Below are 21,636 nucleotides of genomic sequence, written 5' to 3'. Positions count from 1 at the left end.
GTTGTTGACATTTCGATCTGTCATTTTTGACAGTGAAGCGGCCCTGCCGAGGGGTCATAAAAAGGTTGAGTCATGGTTCAGAGCCCACTGAGTAGTCTTTTATTATTCTATGGTTCTATGGCTTTTTTTGAAAATTTTGTTCGGATTGTTTAGTCTTTAATTAGTCTATGGAAAAACCAATGATGCAAAATGGCTTCTTTGGGCATACCAAAGGCACCAAAAAAGTTTCAGTCGGATTAAAAAATACAAATATTAAAATTAAAGAAAAAAGACCGAATTTGTGAAGAATTGCTCAGGATGAAAAATACTATGCGAAGCTTATGTATGTTTATTTTTCATTCATCGTTAGACGCGTTACATCTAATTTTGTGAACCATAAATTAAACTTCAACAAATACAAAAAATAGCTGCTCTAAAGAATGTCTGGTAAGATAATTATTTATGACTGCTTTTATAGGCTCAAGATGTAAAAACGATGACTGCAATAATGTCTACTGGTAAGATTCTTTTATACAACCGTATGTCATGGTGAAATATATTTATATACATCTAAGGTTTTTATAATTCTTGTCATGGATAGACTACATCAAGTATTGCTGGGTTCCCTGAAAAGATAAAAAAAAGAATTTATGGCAGTGTTTCTGTATAAATATCTATACTTTAACATAAGCATAAGTAAGGCCACTCAACTGTACGGATTTTTTTTCCGTACCGTACGGATTTTTAACTCTATTTGAGGGTTTTTTACATGCCAGATTTTTGTATGGATTTTTTTTGTAGAATACGGATTTTTAAGGAATTTAATGATCATAACAACTTTTGGAAATTAAATTGCGTTTTTGCTTTGGACAAGCGTTTCTAATTGGATCGGGGGGATGGCAACCCTATTCCGACCAAAGCAAACTGACAACAGTCGACATTAGCACGGTTGTCAAATGAGAGCCCACAACAAAAGCACCAGCTGTCAAATGGTAGCCCATAACAAATCATTTTTTGGGTTTTTGATTTTCAAATTTTCCGCAATTTAAACGATAAATTCCTGAAAAAAAACAAGTGAATTGTTTTGCTGATGGCAAATTCTACCATATTCTTGTAGATTCCATCCCAATACCCAGTCAAATCAATCCAAATCCTGAAACGGAATCTAATTAGAATCGTATACAAATTCCGTTTCAAACGCAACAACCGGTTCGAACACGGAACCGGTTGTTGCGTTTGAAACGGAATTTGTATACGATTCTAATTAGATTCCGTTTCAGAATTCGGATTGATTTGACTGGGTATTGGCTGAAAATTATTATCCAAAAAAGTGATTTCTCTGTTTACCTTTTTTTGCTTTTTTTCTTTTGGTGGACAACACAGTGCGGTACACTGAGAATCGGCATTACACATTTTCCAGTTTGATTTTACACATTTGCAGGTGAATTTTGAGTTCAACCAGGATAACACACTTCGTGTAACCATACCCACTGAGAATTTTGGCTCGAGCCTCGACTCGATTCAGGCTCGATCTCGAGCCAGATCGACTCGAGGCTCGAGCCAAAATTCTCAGTGGGTAGTAATATGAATAATAATGGGGTCTAGCTCTTTTCCCCGAATGACATTTCCCCGAATGCCATTTCCCCGAAAATCATTTCCCCTTATTGGCCGAATACCATTTTCCCTAAACAGCCACATCCCCGAATATCATTTCCGCTATTCGGCTATATCCCCGAATGCCATTTCCCCTAATCGGCCATTTTCCTGATTGCCATTTCCCCGAAGTGACACTTACGCCAATTGCCGTTTATTTAAATTTAAATTTTCCCGAATTTTCATATTCCCTAATCATCATTTTCGCTAAAGCCTTTTTCCATGAATAACAGTTATTTTTTTCTCAATTTTACCGAACAAACAGCTTTTTCGGGTATGCACACTCACCACATTGCAGAGATGTTGCCGTCGTGTTCGGGTGGATCATTTTAATCGGACCAAATTGAGAGGTTCGGAAGTGTATCATCAATTTAAGGTAGGATCGTTTATTTTTCAGAGCTTGTGTGAGTGAACCTTGCACTTGAGTTTTAATAAAGGTGAGTCTTCATTTATTTAATTATTGTTATGCCATTAGATACCAACTACAAGAAGTAGCATGCTGTGCCTTCATTTTTCTCATAGCATTAAAATGGATTGTACAGTCCATGTAAAATCATACAGAATTTTAGTTTCACTCTATTAATAGTTTAGTTTTTAAAAATTTTGAATTGAAATTGATTAAAAATAAGTCACTTATACTATCTTACAATGTTAATTCCAAACTGTACTAATTTTGATATTTCTCCAACAGTGAGCGAGTTGTGGCGCTATAACCACGGCAAATAGTGTCCAGGGCATTTGTGGAAATACGATGTCCCATCCAAGAGGGTCCCGGAGCACCAAAACTTCTTAGCATGGTGCTCCCAACGATTCATTGCTTTCATAAACAGGAACGTGAGCGGGGGATCCCCACGTTTCTTCCTCCCTGTAGATTCAGAATTGTATTGTGGTTTGAACATTCGTGCTCAAACTCAATCCACTTCAACGAATCATCTTTGCGGTTAACTTTACGCAGTTGGCCTGGCCGCTTTAACGTTTTGTGATGTTTCAATGCAATTTATTGCAATGGGGCACTGCAAATGTTAATAATGACAAGAGGATGCTAGGCGTTAATCAACCTAAGGCATTTTCCAGGATGCCCTCGAAAGACTGGCTGCGCTAGGGTTAGATTAGATTAGATTAGACAAACAGCTTTTTCGGGTATGCTGTTGATTAAATGTTGTAAATTGGGTAGTAAAGCCCTTTGTCAATTTTTATGAACAACGGTAAGAAACCATTTGTGATAACGTTTTTTTTTCATTTTTATGCAAAAAAAAGTTTTTGACAAGACAACATTTTTTCGATGGATCTACAGGGCTGCGGACTCCAAGCGACTCCTGCTCCGACTCCGGCTTATTGAGATTAGCCGACTCCGACTCCGGCTCCGGCTTCCAGATCCAACTGACTCCGACTCCGGTCTACCAACTCTAGCCGACTCCGACTCCTACTCCAGCTTAAAAAAAAATGGTTGGCTCCGAATCCGACTCCGACTCCACATATTTTTAAATGTTTCAAAAGTTAGTTTACTATTATTTCGAAAACATTGACAAATAGGATTATTCAAAACTCTCTAAGTGGAAAAAACGGAAAAAAGTTTCTAGTTTTACAAGTTTTAGACGTTATTGAAACAACAATAAAAAATCTCCAGTTTTGAAGACATTTTCAGAAAAAAACCGTTTGTTAAGTAAATTTGGATTTATTTACTTAACTTCAAATTTTTATTAAATTTATTAAAAGCTTAAATATTAAATTGTTATTTTTTGAATGATCATTAAATGATCGATTTAACATATAAATTCAATTTGCTCACTTTTAGGTTGACATTTATAAGAAGGGCAGTGACTATCATAGTCACCTTATTTTTTTTCAATTTCAATTCGGTTTTATTAGTGAATAATCATGTTACAATTAGTTCATTCGCAGTACATAACAGAGTTTTGGAGTTCCTTCCAGCTGTGTGTTATTTTTTTTTGTTCATAACTTATTTTTATTAGGTCCTTTTAGGTGCTGTGACCAGGTTAGGACCGAGGATCAATAGTACAAAAAATAATAAAAGAAAAAAAAAACCGTAACTGAATTAGATGATCATTTGCTCGTGCCATGTGTCAGCAAGTGTGCGATCACATCAATCTGTTCCTCGGGTGATCTTTTATTATTTTTTGTACTATTGATCCTCGGTCCTAACCTGGTCACTGCCTCAAGCGTACTCGGTATTCTCGGTAAATGGCCCACAGCTCCGACTCGCTGTACAGCTTCCGTTCGCCTTGTTGCTCCTTTGGGGTTGCACCGGCGCCGGCGCCAGTATCTTCTCGACTTCTTCCTGCGGGACGAGGATGTTTATTTTCCGGTTCAACGGACGGCACCGCTCCAGGTAGCGGAGGAAAATCCGCCGCGGTAAACGCGGCTCCTGCCGGAGTCTGTTTGTCCTTCTTCCATGCTGGCGGCTTCGGCGTGGACGCCTGCTGCCTCGACTGGATGAACTGCGCACGTTTGGGACAGCTGCGGTCCAGACCCTCGTGAGCCAGCTGTGTGTTAAATCTCAATCCATTTGGAACAATTATTGCTTATGACTAAGAGATTACCAAAAGTGAGAAAAAAATTAGAAAAAACTTACTGAAATTGCAATGGAAAGGGGATAGAAATAGAAAAAGCTTAAACTAGATCACAGTTTTTTTTTATCTATTGTAGATGTACTTAATCATTATCTCCCCGAGGGCCAGAAATTGCTCCACCTTGTTACGGCAGGTCCGGAACCACGTCATCATCTCACCCGCTAGAGCAAAAAACTCCGGCAAGGTGAAGAGATCTTCTCCGGTTACTTCTTGCTGGGCCGCATCGCCGCTACCGGCAGCGACCACGCTGGAAAACGATCGCCCCCATCCAGGAGGGAACGCTGAGTTGTCCGCTGGAACCGTACGCTGTCCAGCTGCAGGAATGGTTGCGCTCGTATTCCGCTGAGAAGGGTGGGATGCTGCTGCTTTCTTCTTCCTCTTTTTCTGCTCCTCGAGGTACGCCTTGCGCGCGACGCATCCGCGGTAATTACCGGTATGGTTGCCGTCACAGTTGGCGCACTTAATGCGCGCCTTGGTTTGCTCTGCCTTGTCCCCCAAGTCCGCCTTGCACGGCAGTGCACACTTCTCCGAGAGGTGTGTTTCGCCGCACTTCACGCAGCGGGGCGGGAGGTTGCAGTTCCGCGAGCCGTGGCCGAACTTCTGGCAACGGTGGCATTTTTTTTTGAAATTAAATATGTCTTTATTGAACTTTCTTATAATAATTACATTTCATTTACATTCTAAGTGGTATGGCTACATGCTCTTCATCTTTGTTATATTTGTCGTTTTCTTATTAACTGTTCACATTCATTTATTTACTTCAAATTGTTTTACATTTTTGCATTAAATCGAATACATTTGGGTAAAAAAGAAAAAAAAATCACTTTAACAACTAATCCTAACTTAAAACTAAAAAAGTAAATTCATTGAAATATTCAAAATCATTAGAACGAGTAAACTACGAACTGTATTTTAAGATAAATCCTCCAAGCGTTCTTACTTGTTCCGCACGAGTTTTGCAACCACGCAGTGTTGTTGTCATCTCGATGAAAATGTTCAGAAGTTCTTGTGGTGAAAACAGGTCACTACTGCCTTCATCCGTTGATGCTGGTTGGTTTTCCCTCGGTTGCTGACAGAAGCCAGGAGGTGTTGTATTCTCCGCAACTTTTTGCCGCTGATTCAACGGCAATGGCTGCAGATTTGGAACCACTCGAACAGATCCTGCTCCGGGTGACGCCAAAGCAGGAAAATCCACGTCCGTGTATGCTGGTGGTGTTTTGCGACGATTTGGTTGGTGCCTCGTCGTCGCTTGCTGCCGAATTTTTACAAACTCAGCACGTTTTGGGCAGCTCCGATTCTTGGTAGAATGGTCGCCACCGCAATTGAAGCATTTAGCTTCGATGTTCTCGTTGATTGTTTCGCAAGCTTGAGTTTTGTGCTCACCTCCACAGGTTGCACAACGACTCTTGATGAAACAGTTCCTTCCACCATGTCCAAACTGCAAGCAGTTCGAACATTGCGTCACGTCACGGTGCACTGGACGATAGCGTTCCCAAGTCACGATGATGTTGAAAATTGCCCGAACTGCTTTCAGCTCAGACGGCGATGTCGATCCTTTCTCGAGATGAACCAGGTACAGTTGATCACGATACTTGATGTCCTTGTTGTGTCTCGTCATCTTGAAGACTTCGATCACGTTCAACTTAAGAGTTTTGAGCTCTTCTTTCAGCACACTCACATCCATGTCGTACAGGCCTCGGAGGACCTGTTTCATGGGGCGTTTACCTGGATCGTCATGGCTGTAGTATTCAATCTTTGTGTTGTTCAGGAAATCCCGAACGTAGTTGTAATCCTTTCTGGTAGGTAGCAGAATTTTGAGTCCATCAGCACACAAGCGAATGGAAGCTCGTAAGGCACCAGACTTGATAAATCCGGTCAGCCACTTTCGCACCGAATCCGATGACGATGTTTTCACAAAAATGGGTGGCAACTTTTCCCGTCGTTCAAATTCTTCCTTCTCGCTCACGTCCACAGGGAGGGTAGCGAACTGGTTTCCAGACGAATTTTGAGCGTCCTTGCTCAAACTGCCTGGCTTTGCAGGTAGCGCTTCGGCATTCTTCAGCTTCTTCAAATCTGCCGATCCTGCTGGTGAGGACCGCCTCTTTTTCTTGCCGTGAGGCATTTTTGCACTTTTTAAGCACTTTTTTGGTTTGTGAGGGACGCACGTCTGACTCGCTTCTCTGCTGATCGCAGACTCCGGCAACGGTGGCATTGCGCTACGTCCATTGGGTTTTTGGAGTAAAATCGCCAGTTTACCCAAAAACCGTCCAACGCCTTAGTCCGTCGCAGGTCTTGGATTTTGACGGTGCCGCGATCGAAGTACAACAGGTACAGAGTGTGCGTACCTGTGACTGTTGTCTTGCGCGAGAGCACTTTTATCTCCCGTGGCGTTATTCCGGCACCCGAGAGGTGTTCCTTCAGGTCGGCGATTGGGCGGTCTTGGTAGCCCTGCAGGACTACCTTAACCGCGGTCTTCTCAACTGGATCAAATGTGTAGAACTTGAAGTTGCTACACTTCAGTTCTTTCACCACCAGGTTGAAATTCTTTTTGTTGAAAGTAATCACTCGATTTTCCAATTTTCAGACTATATTGGAGGCCTTCCAGCAACTCGTCAACATCGTCCGCCAACGTATCCAAAACAAAAATTGGAGGTGGTCGTCGTTCCTTCGGAGAATTATCTTTTTTTGTCGTACTACCTTTTTTGCGTGCACGTCCATCGTCGTCGTCGTCGTCGGTAGTGCTGCTACTGTCGGTGTTGTTGTTGTTGGTTTCCTCGTCACTCAGCCTCGCGAACTTGTTACTGGTGGGAATGTTGGCGGATGTTGATGCGCCACCGGTCGACAGATTGCCGGAAGTACCTGAGCGGAGTCTGCTTCTTATAGGGCTGTGATCTTGGACACGGTAATTAGCGTGCAATAACTCCGGATTGAAACCATCAGCGCACACGCTCCCCTGCGCGATGGCGGACGACGCGGCGGCGTTGTTTTGTTTACCTTTTTGCACTCGGCCGGTAGACGAACTTCGCGGGTTTTTCGAGGCCGCACTCGAACTGCCACGGCCACGGCCGGCCTTCGGCATGCTGATGGAGCAAACTCGCGGGTAATCACGGTCGATTGCGGCGGAAAATTCGAAAAAAACTTTTAGAGCTCTGAGCACTTAACTGCTGCTTGCTCTGGAAGATACACGCAGAATGTCACCTTATTTTTTTAAATATCAATTTTAAACGAAACTATTTTTTAAAGCTCCATTGATATTTTTAAGACGTACACGGACATCACGTCATGGCCGAAGAAGATTATTATTACAAATTAATGTATCTTTAAAAAAAATCCTCGTGGTAAGGACGCTTAAGGAGTCCTTTTCAAATATCCGTGACCTAGAAAATAATTTACCTTGGAATTTTGGATTTGTTTGAATTTTTAAGTTTTTTATATATTCAAAAGGATGCGAGCGATACTTCTTGCATCTTCACCTAAAACGAAACTTTATGAATGGGCGTGCGCCACCATCAAAATATATGGAAAAAAAACTTAGATTTGGATAAATAACTAAAATCTACAGGTTAAATAAATATTTTCTAGGTCACGAATACTCAAAAAGATCCTCAAGCTACCTTTCCAAGAAGCATTTTTTAGATACATTTAGTGCAATGATAATCACCTTCCGTGATATTGGCGTGGGACAAACAGTATGAGAAAATTCTTACCGGTTCAACAATATTTTGATTTTGATTTTTTGAATAATATTCGAAATTTAAATTAAAATACTATCATTTTTCTATATATATTTTGTATCTTGAAATTCTATATTATCCAGAAATCTTTAAATTTGTTCAACGATAATTTGCAACAATATCAAAATTGTTTGCCTGAGAATCAACATTCTCAGATTTTAGTAGAGAAATAGTAAAGATTACGATAAGCGATATATTTAACATATTTAGTGATGATTTCAAAATCAGTTGCAATTTTTTTATATTTGTTGTCAGTTTCAAATATGTTAAGCCCGACACTTTGATTTTTATGTACATAGTTATATTCGAAATACGCATGTTGAGTTCCAAGTAATAGATTGTTATAATCGTTGAATATTTGTAAGAAGAGTTATACTGTCAGTATTTTTTTCGGATTTTCATGAATAGTGATTATTATTTTTTATCTTTTGATGTACCTCGTAACTTTTTTCCTTAATATTGATTTACTTTAAACCTCCACTGTGTGTGAACTTTTTTCAGAAAGAACTGGATTAAATTTGGTTAAATTTGAATTTACAGGGTATATAAATATCGGCAAAAGGATGCAGTCAGAAAGTAATTAAATATTTCTGACTACAAAACCAATATATTTTATTTTTTTGAGTTATGATGATACTACCCAGTCACGACGTTCTAGCAGGATTCTAGCAGAGTTCTTATAGAGCTGAATATTCTTACAGCATTCTAGCAGAAATGTTCCACCGTTCTAGCAGAATTCTGGCAGAACCAGCTCTGCTAGAATATTTCTGTGACTGGGTACATACTTGGGTTAGAGCTGATTAATAGGTTATTATTTAGTGATCATAGATCTAAAAAAAATGAAAAATGAAAACGCAAGCGCATTGAAAAACAATTAAAAATAAAAGAAGTTTTGTAAAATAAGCTGATTTAGAGCAAATACTGATAAATAAAAAACAATTTTTTGTTGAATTTAAGATAACTCCGACTCCGACTCCAACTCCGGGTAATCAGAAATTTTCGGCTCCGACTCCGACTCCAGCTAATAAAATTTAGCCAACTCCGGCTCCGACTCCGACTCCAGCTGTTCGAGTTTTGACGACTCCGACTCCGACTCCAGGCTTCCCAAAAAGACCCGACTCCACCGACTCCGGCTCCGAATCCGGCTCCGACTCCGACTCCGACTCCGACTCCGACTCCGACTCCGACTCCGACTCCGACTCCGACTCCGACTCCACAGCAATGGGATCAACTATGGTCCCCTTGGAACGAGCTGTCAAGTAGCAGCTTTTCTGCCAAGAAGGGCCGTGAAGTGAATTTTTAAAAATTGAATTAAAAATCCATTTTAAATCCTTTGCGGTCGTTCAAAGGGCCATTGTACTTAGAAAAATAAGATTTATCGGTGTGAACAGTAATATCACAAATTTAAGCTTAATTTTAGGACCCAATTACAGTACAGACTCGATTATCCGAAAGTTTGTATGGGACTTTGGATAATCGAATCACGAACATTTTTTTTTCTCTTCCTTCTTTCAAACATCAAATTTGAGTTCTGCAACCCCATTTTAGTCAAATTTGAATAGTTGATTGCCTATTAAATAATAAAATGCATTTTTTCAATATTTCAACACCGCCATATTGGCCGCCATCTTGGATTTCAAAGTTTTAAATCACTTTAACGTAGTTTAGGGGTCATACTCGACAATAAAAAAATAGGCATCGATTTTTTTTCTTGATTCGATTATCCGAAGTATCGACTATCCGAAGTGAAATTTTTCCGAAGCCTTCGGATAATCGAGTCTGGACTGTACTAGATTTTTTTTTTGTTCAATTCATATGTGTATTCAACCGCATAGTTAGATGTTGTTTTTGAGAAATTTGCAAGGAAATTTGTCTTTTTTCGAATTTTGTTCAAAAGCCCAAAAATCGAACAAATTTGTACATAAGGCTGGTACAAATTTAGTTTTAATTGAACACCAAAAAGGTGATATGCCAACATAAGGTGCTCGATAAAATTAAATACTGATCCCCAAGTTCAGGTCCGAGATTAAATGTAAATCTTTCTAAAGAAAAAAATATAATGAAAAAAGTTTTAATTTTTGTAAATTATGACCGATGCGCAAACGACCTTTTCAAACGCTACGCGCCAAAAACTCGGTTCGATCTTGGTTCGATTTTGACTTCACTCCCCAAGTAGCAATGCGCAACATGCTCAAAATGACTAACAACAAGGGATCAGAAAGCTAAGCTACAACAATATTTTATTTAGATGCCGAATATGTCACAACTATGTTTCAGCTCAGTGGAACATCGTTTTAGACTCGAAAAAAAATGTCTTGAAATAATACCTATTGCAACGTTTTCGTAACAAAAATCAGAGTTTTTATCGGAAGCTTGAGAAGAAAAATGTTTGAGTGATCGCGGATTTTTTTCATATATTTCCAACCGGAAAGTTTCGTTTGTGTATTGCGATTCCTCCAGAAAGGAATCTTTCAGTACGGCCCGTTTCAAAACCCAGCGGTCGCAATGCAAGGAAGAAACTGAAAAACGTTCGGAATGACGAGGACGGAATGGACCATTAATTCTCCATCTGATAGATAACCAAGCAGCAGAAAAACAGAGGTTCCCGGAGCATACCGGAACCGAAGATTAAGAACCGGTTCCAAAACAGGAGCAGGATCAGTTAGGACAGCACATCGTCCGGAAGGAGAAGCAGAAGCAGCTGCTGTGCGACGACAAAATCTAGAAGAAGCGAAGCCGACCTAACCGACAGATGCATTTTATCGTTGTGAGATCTGCACTGGAGAACAACGTTTGAAATCGGTTGATTACCGCGTGCTACATTTGTAAACCAGAAGCAAACTATGTATATATGATAATTTTCTATATTTTGATTAAAAGTAACATAAACCTACAAAGAAACTAGTCTAAACACGTAATTTTTTGTATTTCTATGTCTGGTTGTATACACCTTGTGGTGACTTTTTCAATTTGTTTTGTTTGACAGCTCTAGCACAAAGCAAATTTGCAGGAGCTGGATTGTTGCGGTGGAAACTAGAGGTGAGCAAAAAAAGAGCGAGCCGCTCAAAGAGCCGGTTCACTGAAAAGAGCGAAAGAACCGTGGCTCACAAAAAAAGAACCGCGTTTTTTTTTTAAACTTCGGTCCTTTGAAAGAACTGGCTCAAGATGGCATGATTTTTGAATTTCCAAAAACAATGTAGTATTAAATTTGTTTTTGAGAATTGAAAATGCAATTTCAAATATTTCAATGCTATTTAAACATGGAAAAAACTTTTCACTTTACAACTGATTGTACATTAAAGTATTAACGGAAAATAGAGGTGGGTAAAAGAGCGAGCCGCTCAAAGAGCCGGTTCACTGAAAAGAGCGAAAGAACCGTGGCTCACCCTTTGAAGCCGTTCAAAAGAGCGGCTCTTTTTAATGAGCGAACGAAAATGAGCGGCTCCTAAAAAGAGCGGTTTTGCCCACCTCTAGCGAAACATAAATACAACGTTAAAATAACATTACCAAAAAAATTGTTGTTGCCATTATGTTACCACAACATTACACAAAACAAAAGAAAGCTTGAAGTGTTTGCAACATATCTGAAACGTTTTTGCTACATTATCTGAATACAGAAAATATTTTGATTATTTGTTGGAACGGCAAATAACAGGGACATAATTGGGAGGGATGAACTATAAACCTTTGTTATAGAACCAATTAATTGGCTTCAAAAATTCGAAAAATGATTTTTCTGCGTTTTGCTGTAGCTGTAAAACCATAGAGAGAACCACCAATGCACAGTGGGCGAAATGGAACCCAAAATCGGACTTAATTGAACGCGGCTGGTTCCCTGGTATGAAAAATAGTGTTTCATATGTAAAAAAAACCGGGGAATCGATTGGTGATGGTTTCATTCACCGCACGAAACGGCAAAGGGTCCGTTTTGCCCCAATTCTTCATTTTTACATTTCTTCTTTCGGTCTGTATTTAGAGCGGAGGCTTTATGCCATCAAAATGCACTTAACTTATGTGAAACCAGGAATCCATTAAAAATCACCGCAAAATCATCTAGGGTCCATTTAACCCCAATTCCGCTATAAAAGCATTTTTGGCCGTTTTCAAATGTTAGGTCAGATTTAAAAAATCTGAAAATATTTTTATCGTAAAGATCAGACAATTTTACATAAGAATGACGATTTGCACATGATAGTTTGACACATTTATGTTGATAGAAATAAAAAATATGTAAAAGGCAGTTTATTCTGCGTTTGGGAAAAACGTCCCAAAACTGTTTCTTCAATCTTTTTATTTAGTTTAATTTCTATATTAACATAAATGTGTCAAACTATCAAGTGCAAATCGTCATTCTTATGTAAAATTGTCTGATCTTTACGATAAAAATATTTTCAGATTTTCAAAATCTGACCTAACATTTGAAAACGGCCAAAAATGCTTTTATAGCGGAATTGGGGTTAAATGGACCCTAGATGATTTTTGCGGTGCAAGTGGTTATTTTTAATGGATTCCTGGGACATTTTCACATAAGTTAAGTGCATTTTGATGGCCGCATAAAGCCTCCGCTCTAAATACAGACCGATTTTTAAGAAGAAATGTAGAAAATGGAGAATTGGGGCAAAATGGACCCTTTGCCGTTTCGTGCGGTGGATGAAACCATCACCAATCGATTCCCCGGATTTTTTTACATAAGAAACACTATTTTTCATACCAGGGAACCAGCCGCGTTCAATTAAGTCCGATTTTGAGATCCATTTCGCCCACTGTGCAATGTTTATATACAGCAAATCCATTTCAAAAGAGCCTAAACCGAAAAAAAAGTTCTCCGATCGGGCTCAAATTTTTTCTGGGGGTTCCTTGGCCAAAATAATTAGACCCGTATTTTTTTGTTTGGCCATTAGGGAGACCTACATCGCGCTAGGGTGGTTCGAAAAATGACAATTTTCGTCATTTTTCGCAAAAACCTCTTTTTTCAAAAAATCATATCTCAGCGCCATTTCATCCGATTTCAGCTGTCTTAGACGCAAAAGAAAGATGATGAGTTTGGCTATTTGGGAAAAATAGTAAGAAGTTTCAAAAATCTAGCTTAACATTTAAAAAAGTCGCATGAAAACTTAAAATGGCGTTTTGACCGTGTCTGGACCAAAGAGCCTATGTCTGAAAATATTTTTATCGGATTCCTCGGAAAATTTCACATAAAATATAAAAAAATTGGCGATGTCGAACCGTACGTTTCGGAGATATGATTTTTTGAAAATAAAAACTGGGTTTTTCGACGCGCCACGCGCAAAAATTGGAAAATGACGAAATTGGCAAAAAATCAACTTTTTCCACTAAAACTGCGATAACTTTAAAATTTCAGCGATGACCTATAGATGTTTGGGTACCAAAATTTTCGTATTTGAAAGACGCAACTTTTGGTACCATAACATCTATAGGTCATCGCTGAAATTTTTTTCTTTGGTCCAGACACGGTCAAAACGCCATTTTAAGTTTTCATGCGACTTTTTTAAATGTTAAGCTAGATTTTTGAAACTTCTTACTATTTTTCCCAAATAGCCAAACTCATCATCTTTCTTTTGCGTCTAAGAGCAACCTTACCAGCGTGAGTATTAGGCCGGTTTTAGCGTTTTGTAACGCGTGTTAGTAACTTTGCTCCCACACCGGTCGTTGCTAAATGGGTTGCTAAACTAAAACGTAACGCGTCGGTTGGGAGCGAGTTACCAAATCAAACATTGCAATGTTTATATACAGCAAATCCATTTCAAAAGAGCCTAAACCGAAAAAAAAGTTCTCCGATCGGGCTCAAATTTTTTCTGGGGGTTCCTTGGCCAAAATAATTAGACCCGTATTTTTTTGTTTGGCCATTAGGGTGACCTACATCGCGCTAGGGTGGTTCGAAAAATGACAATTTTCGTCATTTTTCGCAAAAACCTCTTTTTTCAAAAAATCATATCTCAGCGCCATTTCATCCGATTTCAGCTGTCTTAGACGCAAAAGAAAGATGATGAGTTTGGCTATTTGGGAAAAATAGTAAGAAGTTTCAAAAATCTAGCTTAACATTTAAAAAAGTCGCATGAAAACTTAAAATGGCGTTTTGACCGTGTCTGGACCAAAGAGCCTATGTCTGAAAATATTTTTATCGGATTCCTCGGAAAATTTCACATAAAATATCAAAAAATTGGCGATGTCGAACCGTACGTTTCGGAGATATGATTTTTTGAAAATAAAAACTGGGTTTTTCGACGCGCCACGCGCAAAAATTGGAAAATGACGAAATTGGCAAAAAATCAACTTTTTCCACTAAAACTGCGATAACTTTAAAATTTCAGCGATGACCTATAGATGTTTGGGTACCAAAATTTTCGTATTTGAAAGACGCAACTTTTGGTACCATAACATCTATAGGTCATCGCTGAAATTTTTCTTTGGTCCAGACACGGTCAAAACGCCATTTTAAGTTTTCATGCGACTTTTTTAAATGTTAAGCTAGATTTTTGAAACTTCTTACTATTTTTCCCAAATAGCCAAACTCATCATCTTTCTTTTGCGTCTAAGAGCAACCTTACCAGCGTGAGTATTAGGCCGGTTTTAGCGTTTTGTAACGCGTGTTAGTAACTTTGCTCCCACACCGGTCGTTGCTAAATGGGTTGCTAAACTAAAACGTAACGCGTCGGTTGGGAGCGAGTTACCAAATCAAACATTGCAATGTTTATATACAGCAAATCCATTTCAAAAGAGCCTAAACCGAAAAAAAAGTTCTCCGATCGGGCTCAAATTTTTTCTGGGGGTTCCTTGGCCAAAATAATTAGACCCGTATTTTTTTGTTTGGCCATTAGGGTGACCTACATCGCGCTAGGGTGGTTCGAAAAATGACAATTTTCGTCATTTTTCGCAAAAACCTCTTTTTTCAAAAAATCATATCTCAGCGCCATTTCATCCGATTTCAGCTGTCTTAGACGCAAAAGAAAGATGATGAGTTTGGCTATTTGGGAAAAATAGTAAGAAGTTTCAAAAATCTAGCTTAACATTTAAAAAAGTCGCATGAAAACTTAAAATGGCGTTTTGACCGTGTCTGGACCAAAGAGCCTATGTCTGAAAATATTTTTATCGGATTCCTCGGAAAATTTCACATAAAATATCAAAAAATTGGCGATGTCGAACCGTACGTTTCGGAGATATGATTTTTTGAAAATAAAAACTGGGTTTTCGACGCGCCACGCGCAAAAATTGAAAATGACGAAATTGGCAAAAATCAACTTTTTCCACTAAAACTGCGATAACTTTAAAATTTCAGCGATGACCTATAGATGTTTGGGTACCAAAATTTTCGTATTTGAAAGACGCAACTTTTGGTACCATAACATCTATAGGTCATCGCTGAAATTTTTTTCTTTGGTCCAGACACGGTCAAAACGCCATTTTAAGTTTTCATGCGACTTTTTTAAATGTTAAGCTAGATTTTTGAAACTTCTTACTATTTTTCCCAAATAGCCAAACTCATCATCTTTCTTTTGCGTCTAAGAGCAACCTTACCAGCGTGAGTATTAGGCCAGTTTTAGCGTTTTGTAACGCGTGTTAGTAACTTTGCTCCCACACCGGTCGTTGCTAAATGGGTTGCTAAACTAAAACGTAACGCGTCGGTTGGGAGCGAGTTACCAAATCTAGCAACGCGCTAGCAACGCAACTAAAACTTGGAACTGTCAAAGTTCAAAACAATGTTTGTTCAGTTTTTATGTTCGAATGTTGTTTATGTGTTTTTTTTCGTCTTTTGTCGGTCGAAGTGACCAAACCGCGCAAAAATTAAGAAGGAGTTGGATTGCGGCAATATAAAATCCGGTAAGTATCGTGAAAAATGGCCTGGATTCCGGGTTTACTGGCCACGGAACCGGCTACTGAAGGATTGACTGTTCATGAGAATGGTTTTCCCAGTTTTCTGAAAACAGCATCCTTCCTCTAGCGCAGGGAACTCCTTCCGGATGATCACGGAGCTGGCAAAAAAATCCGGCAGCATTATCTCATGCGCAGGGAACTCCTTCCGGATGATGTTTGCTGGTTTCGTAACCATCCGGAACGAGTTCCCTGTGCAAGAGGGAGGATGCTGTTTGGACTTCCGATAGTCAGAGCCGGCAAAAACATCCGGAAGGAGTTCCCTCTACATCAGGGAGGATGCTTCTTTTTTTTTTGCTGGTTCCCTCATAAGGTATTGGGGTCCGTCGACTCCAAACTTTAAAAAATCGTCATAAATCCAGTTTTTGACCGATTCCGGTTCTTTTGGTCACAAATGAAAGCTTAGGACGTCCCCTTTTCAAAACCGACATGGAAAACCGGATTTGGACACCGGTGGCCACGGGAATCGGCTACAACCAATAAAAGACCTTTTGAGACCCCAACTTTGACGACCTGTATCTCCGGTAAATTTCAGCCAATCAGGATGCTCCGGGTTGCATTAGACAGGTATTTACCTGTACTTTGACCACAAATATTAATATCAGGGCCAGGTGACCTACCGGTTCCGGAAATCCGGAACATCCGAAAAGTTCATGTTTTAATGTTTTACACATATATGTGATACAAATACTCTCACAATGGTTGAAATTGATCCATAAAACTTACTAAAAATACAATACACGATTGCCAGAACCACTCTGGAGTGCAAGTGGCCACTTCCGGGTATCCTGGAACCGGTTCCCGGGTACCCGATGAACGGCCAACTTGACTTTTTTGGTGAAAACTCATCATGTTGCACTTCAAACTCCATGAAATTGAAAGATATGTTCATCTTTGGTAATGCCGTTATTAGCTGAGCCATCCTGGCCAATCTGGAACCGGTTGCCGGTGGCCCCTTGGGGACACTTCCGAAATATGAGAGAAACCCTATCATCCGATATATCAAACTTCATAAAATTGAAAGATATGTCAATCTACGGTCATGCCGTTGTTCACTGACCCATTCTGGCCAATCTGGAACAGGTTACCGGTGGCCCCTTGGGGACCCTTCCGGAATATGAGAGAAATCCTATCATCCGACATGTCAAACTTCATGAAATTGATAGATATGACAATGTACGGTCTTGCCGTTGTTCGCTGACCCATTCTGGCCATTTTGGAACCGGTTCCCGGTGGCTCCTTGGGGATACTTCCGGAATATGAGAGAAACCCTATCATCTTACATATCAAACTTCATGAAATTGATAGATATGTAAATAAACATCGACATATCAAACTTTATGAAATTGGGTACTACAGCCCTATGTCAATTTTTATGTACAACGGTAAAAAAACACGCTTAAAAACATTTCTGATCACTTTTTTTCATTTTAATGCAATTTTTTTTTTTTTGACATGACAACATTTTTTCGATGGATCAACTATGTTCCCCTTGGAACGAGCTGTCAAGTAGGAGCTGTTCTGTCAAGAAGGACCGCGAGGTAAATTTTTCAAAATTGATTTAAAAATCCATTTTAAACTTTTTGTTGTCGTACAAAGGGTCATTGTACTCAGAAAAATAAGCTTTATCGCTGTAAACAATAATATCAGCAATCTAAGCTTCATTTTAGGACCCAATTGAAAGATATGTCAATTTACGGTCATGCCGTTGTTCGCTGACCCATTCTGGCCATTCTGTAACCGGTTACCGGTGGCCCCTTGGGTACACTCCTGGAATATGAAAGTAACCCTACCATCCGACATATCAAACTTCATGAAATTGAAAGATTTGTCAATCTACGGTCTTGCCGATGTTCGCCGATGTGACCCATTCTTGCCAATCTGGAACAGGTTACCGGTGGCCCCTAGGGGACACTCTCGGAATATGAGAGAAACCCCATTATCCGACATATCAAACTTCATGAAATTGATAGATATGCCAATCTTTGGTCATGCCGTTGATCGTTGACCAATCTTGGCCAATCCTGAACCGGTTACCAGTGGCCCCTTTGGGACAATCCCGGAATATGAGAAAAATCCTATCATCTGACATATCAAACTTCATGGAATTGAAGGATGCAGGCACCTAGCTAAGGGGGTGGGCTTCGGGCAAACCCCCCCCCCTGAATTTTTTTGGAAGACATATGGGAGAGAGGGAAGAAGAAGAAAAAGAAGAAAATATCATGTTCAAGCCCCCGGACCAAAATTCTGGCTACACTTCTGGAAGGATGTGTCAATCTACGGTCATGCCATTGTACGCTTATTCATTCTGGCAATTCTGGAACTAGGTGGTCTTGGAACACTTCCAGAATATGAGAGAAACCCTATCATCCGATGTATCAAACTTCATGAAATTCATAGATATTTCAACCAACGGTCAGCGATCAATTGCATAACCGTAGATTAAGGTAGTTTTCAATTTCATGAATTTTGATATGTCGGATGATAGGATTTCTCTCATATTCTGGAAGTGTCCCCAAGAGGCCACCGGTAACTGGTTCCAGAATGGCCAGGATGGGTCTGTGAACAGCGGCATGACCGTAGATCAGGGGTGCTCAAAGTTTTTGAAGGCCGGGCCAAATTTTAAGCTCAAATGAGCTTGCGGGCCAAATTTACAACAAAAAAAAATGTTGTTAAAAAAATTAATTACGCTATTTTAATGTAAATAATCAGACATTTCTGTTATTTAAAAAAAATCTTTTCAAAATAATAGGAACCACAAAATAACGAGTTTCTATCGGTATTGTTGTTTCTGGTATTTGAAAAAAAAGTTCTTAGCTCAATGTACTTGCATCTTCAAAAAAAAATGTTTTGTTTTTATATTTCGAAAATTGTGGTGACATTACATGTTGAACAATTCTTCTATAAGTTAAGTGTGGCTAATGAAGAATCGTTGAGATCCAGAATTTCAACATTTCAATGAATTTTTTTTTTTTTGAAAATGTTTTAAGCTTCCGTATAGTTAACCTGCAATCATTATTTTCAAAAAAAGCGAAACAACATTTATTTATTTCATCGAAAATTCACTAAAATTCATATTGATTTTAATAAACCCAAACATGCTCAAATGATTTTAAATGCAAAGGAATGCATATTTAATTAATTTCAGCTGAATGCTCTTAAATTTATTTTTTTTAGGTTTTTTTGAAAATATATTTTTGCTCCTGGTTTTTCGAGTCAATTTTTTAATAATGGTGGAGGGGTGGGTTGATCGACGAAAGCTTTGTAAAATATTTGCTGCAAACTTGATCCTCCGATTTCCACATTTTGTCTGCCTGAATCAGTTGATAGTCAATCAGATTCGTTATCTAACTGTAATGAGTTCGAATTCCTAATGAAGTGCAATGTAAGATTGAGGGTGACTTGCAAATTAATAAAGAAAACTTTTTTTTGCATCTATTACAGAATTCTACCAAAGGCAAACTTGAACGTCTTTTGATATTTCTAAAAATGTTTGATGAAAGTTTTGACGACATTTACTAGTTTCACTCACATTGAAACGTGTGACATTGTTTTAATTATAAAATATTTTGAACATATTATTTGTATCCTAAAGTGGGGATCAAAATATTGATAAATCATAAGTTTTTTTTACTAACAAAAAAAAAAAAAAGATAAGCATATAAAAGCTTAAAATAAACCATAATTTTGAAAAGTATAAAATCACTTTACAAGTGATCAACGGGCCATTTCACATGATCATTCAAAATGGGTATCTTTCAATTTCATGAAGTTTGATATGTCGGATGATAGGATTTCTCTCATATTCTGGAAGTGTCCCCAAGAGGCCACCGGTAACCGGTTCCAGAATGGCCAGAATGGGTCAGCGAACAACGGCATGACCGTAGATTGACATAACTATCAATTTCATGAAGTTTGATATGTCGGATGATAGGATTTCTCTCATATTCCGGAAGTGTCCCCAGGGGCCACCGGTAACCTGTTCCAGATTGGCCAGAATGGGTCAGTGAACAACGGCATGACCGTAGATTGACATATCTTTCAATTTCATGAAGTTTGATATGTCGGATTACAGGGTTTCTCTCAAATTCCGGAAGTGTCCCAAGGGGCCACCTGTAACCGGTTCCAGATTGGCCAGAATGGGTCAGCAAACATCGGCATAACCGTAGATTTACATATCTTTCAATTCCATAAAGTTTAATATCCAACATGACAAGGTTTCATAAAAATAATCAAGTTGGCCATTTTTCTGGTATCCGTTTCCATGCTAACTGGCCATTTGGCCAATAAGCATCCAAAGTGGTTCTGGAAGGCGCCTTCTGTTTTTGTAGTATGTTTTATGTATCAATAAAAAAATATAATTTAAAATGGTGAAAGCTTTTATATTTTCTTCAAACAATGATTTCGAATCATTTTCATGAAACTGCCATACAGCAACCACCGGTAAGGTTGCCGGGTAGTAAATTGCTAACCCAATTTAGCAACGACCGGTGTGGGACCGGGTGACTAATCTAAAATAGAAGCGTTACGGGTTAATAAAATAGCAACAATTTCCGCAACGCACCGGTAATGATGCTCTAAGACAGCTAAAATCGGATGAAATAGCGCTGAGATATGATTTTTTGAAAAAAGAGGATTTTGCGAAAAATGACGAAAATTGTCATTTTTCGAACCACCCTAGCGCGACGTAGGTCACCCTAATGGCCAAACAAAACAATACGGGTCTAATTATTTTGGCCAAGGAACCCCCAGAAAAAAATTGAGCCCGATCGGAGAACTTTTTTTTCGGTTTAGGCTCTTTTGAAATGGAATTGCTGTATATATATATATATATATTTGAAAAGATAATTGATTTTTCTACATAGAAATGTCATGTAAATTGCTCAATGTTGTACCAGTACTTCCCACGAAATAAAAATGTAGCGTGACGGGACAACATCTGAAACTAGACTTTTAAAAAGCACACCAAAATTAGCGCTACAGTTGAGCATGTTAAATTTTATCGTACTTTTGCAATTCTACACATTGTCACAATTTGAAAAACGAACCTTGTGCTCCCTGAAATAAGGGAATTGGTTGGATTTTGAGTTTTTAGCAGCCTTTTCTTTGCGTCGGGACAACGAAAGAAGCAGATTTAAGAGGAAAAAAAACCCTCTCCCATTGAATGCAGGCCTTATTTGATCAGAACGAATTGAAACAGTTTTGATTTGTCATTCAATACCTTTCAACTCTAAGTTGAGATAAAATTATAGTGTCTTCGACAAAGTTACTTAAATTGGCAGGCCCAACAAAGGAGAATGGGCAAATTTGTATGGAAGCTGGTCCAAGAATAAGCATAAGCATAAGCATAGGTGCCCACCCGCAGTTGCTACTCCGTTATTGACCAGGACCTCCAGAAGTTACATCCACGAGCCGTGGAAGATGAGTGGGTGCTATCTTTCCTCGCTTCGCAACTTCTCAAAGGCCCCTATCATGCTGATCAATACCGGCGCCGGCCACGACCAGTGGTAGGGTCACGGGGAAGTGGATGGGAATGTTAGTCCGATACTTGAGTGATAGAGACCGCCCAATCGACTGCTTCTCCGACAAAGTATCACATGAGTTTTGAGGGGTTAGTAGATGGGTATGAGGTCAGGATTCACGAGTGGCAGTGATGTGACCATGAGCATTTTGTTTATCGGTTCAAATTTTTAAATCTTAGGCAGCCGGCTGCGGAAAGATAGATAATTGATTATTTAAAATGGTTTATTTTTATCGAACGCGTGCCAGCCGAGCAGTAGTGCTATGGG

At 39.1% G+C, this 21,636-nt stretch overlaps 1 protein-coding gene across 2 annotated transcripts in view; it reads right to left on the bottom strand.

Moving 5' to 3' along the window:
* Positions 1-277: 277 nt before the first annotated feature.
* Positions 278-21,636, bottom strand: part of LOC6053004 (calcium/calmodulin-dependent protein kinase type 1) — a 183,256-nt gene continuing 161,897 nt past the window's right edge. For both annotated transcript variants that reach the window (XM_038261823.1, XM_038261821.1), the window contains one exon: positions 278-605. The gene's annotated coding sequence lies outside the window, so the exon portion shown is untranslated. The remainder of the gene's footprint in view (positions 606-21,636) is intronic.

Source organism: Culex quinquefasciatus, chromosome 3 (assembly GCF_015732765.1).
Source record: "Culex quinquefasciatus strain JHB chromosome 3, VPISU_Cqui_1.0_pri_paternal, whole genome shotgun sequence".
Lineage (NCBI taxonomy): Eukaryota > Metazoa > Arthropoda > Insecta > Diptera > Culicidae > Culex > Culex quinquefasciatus.
Note: the sequence above shows the minus strand (reverse complement) of the source record. Positions and strands in the feature narration are given on the sequence as shown.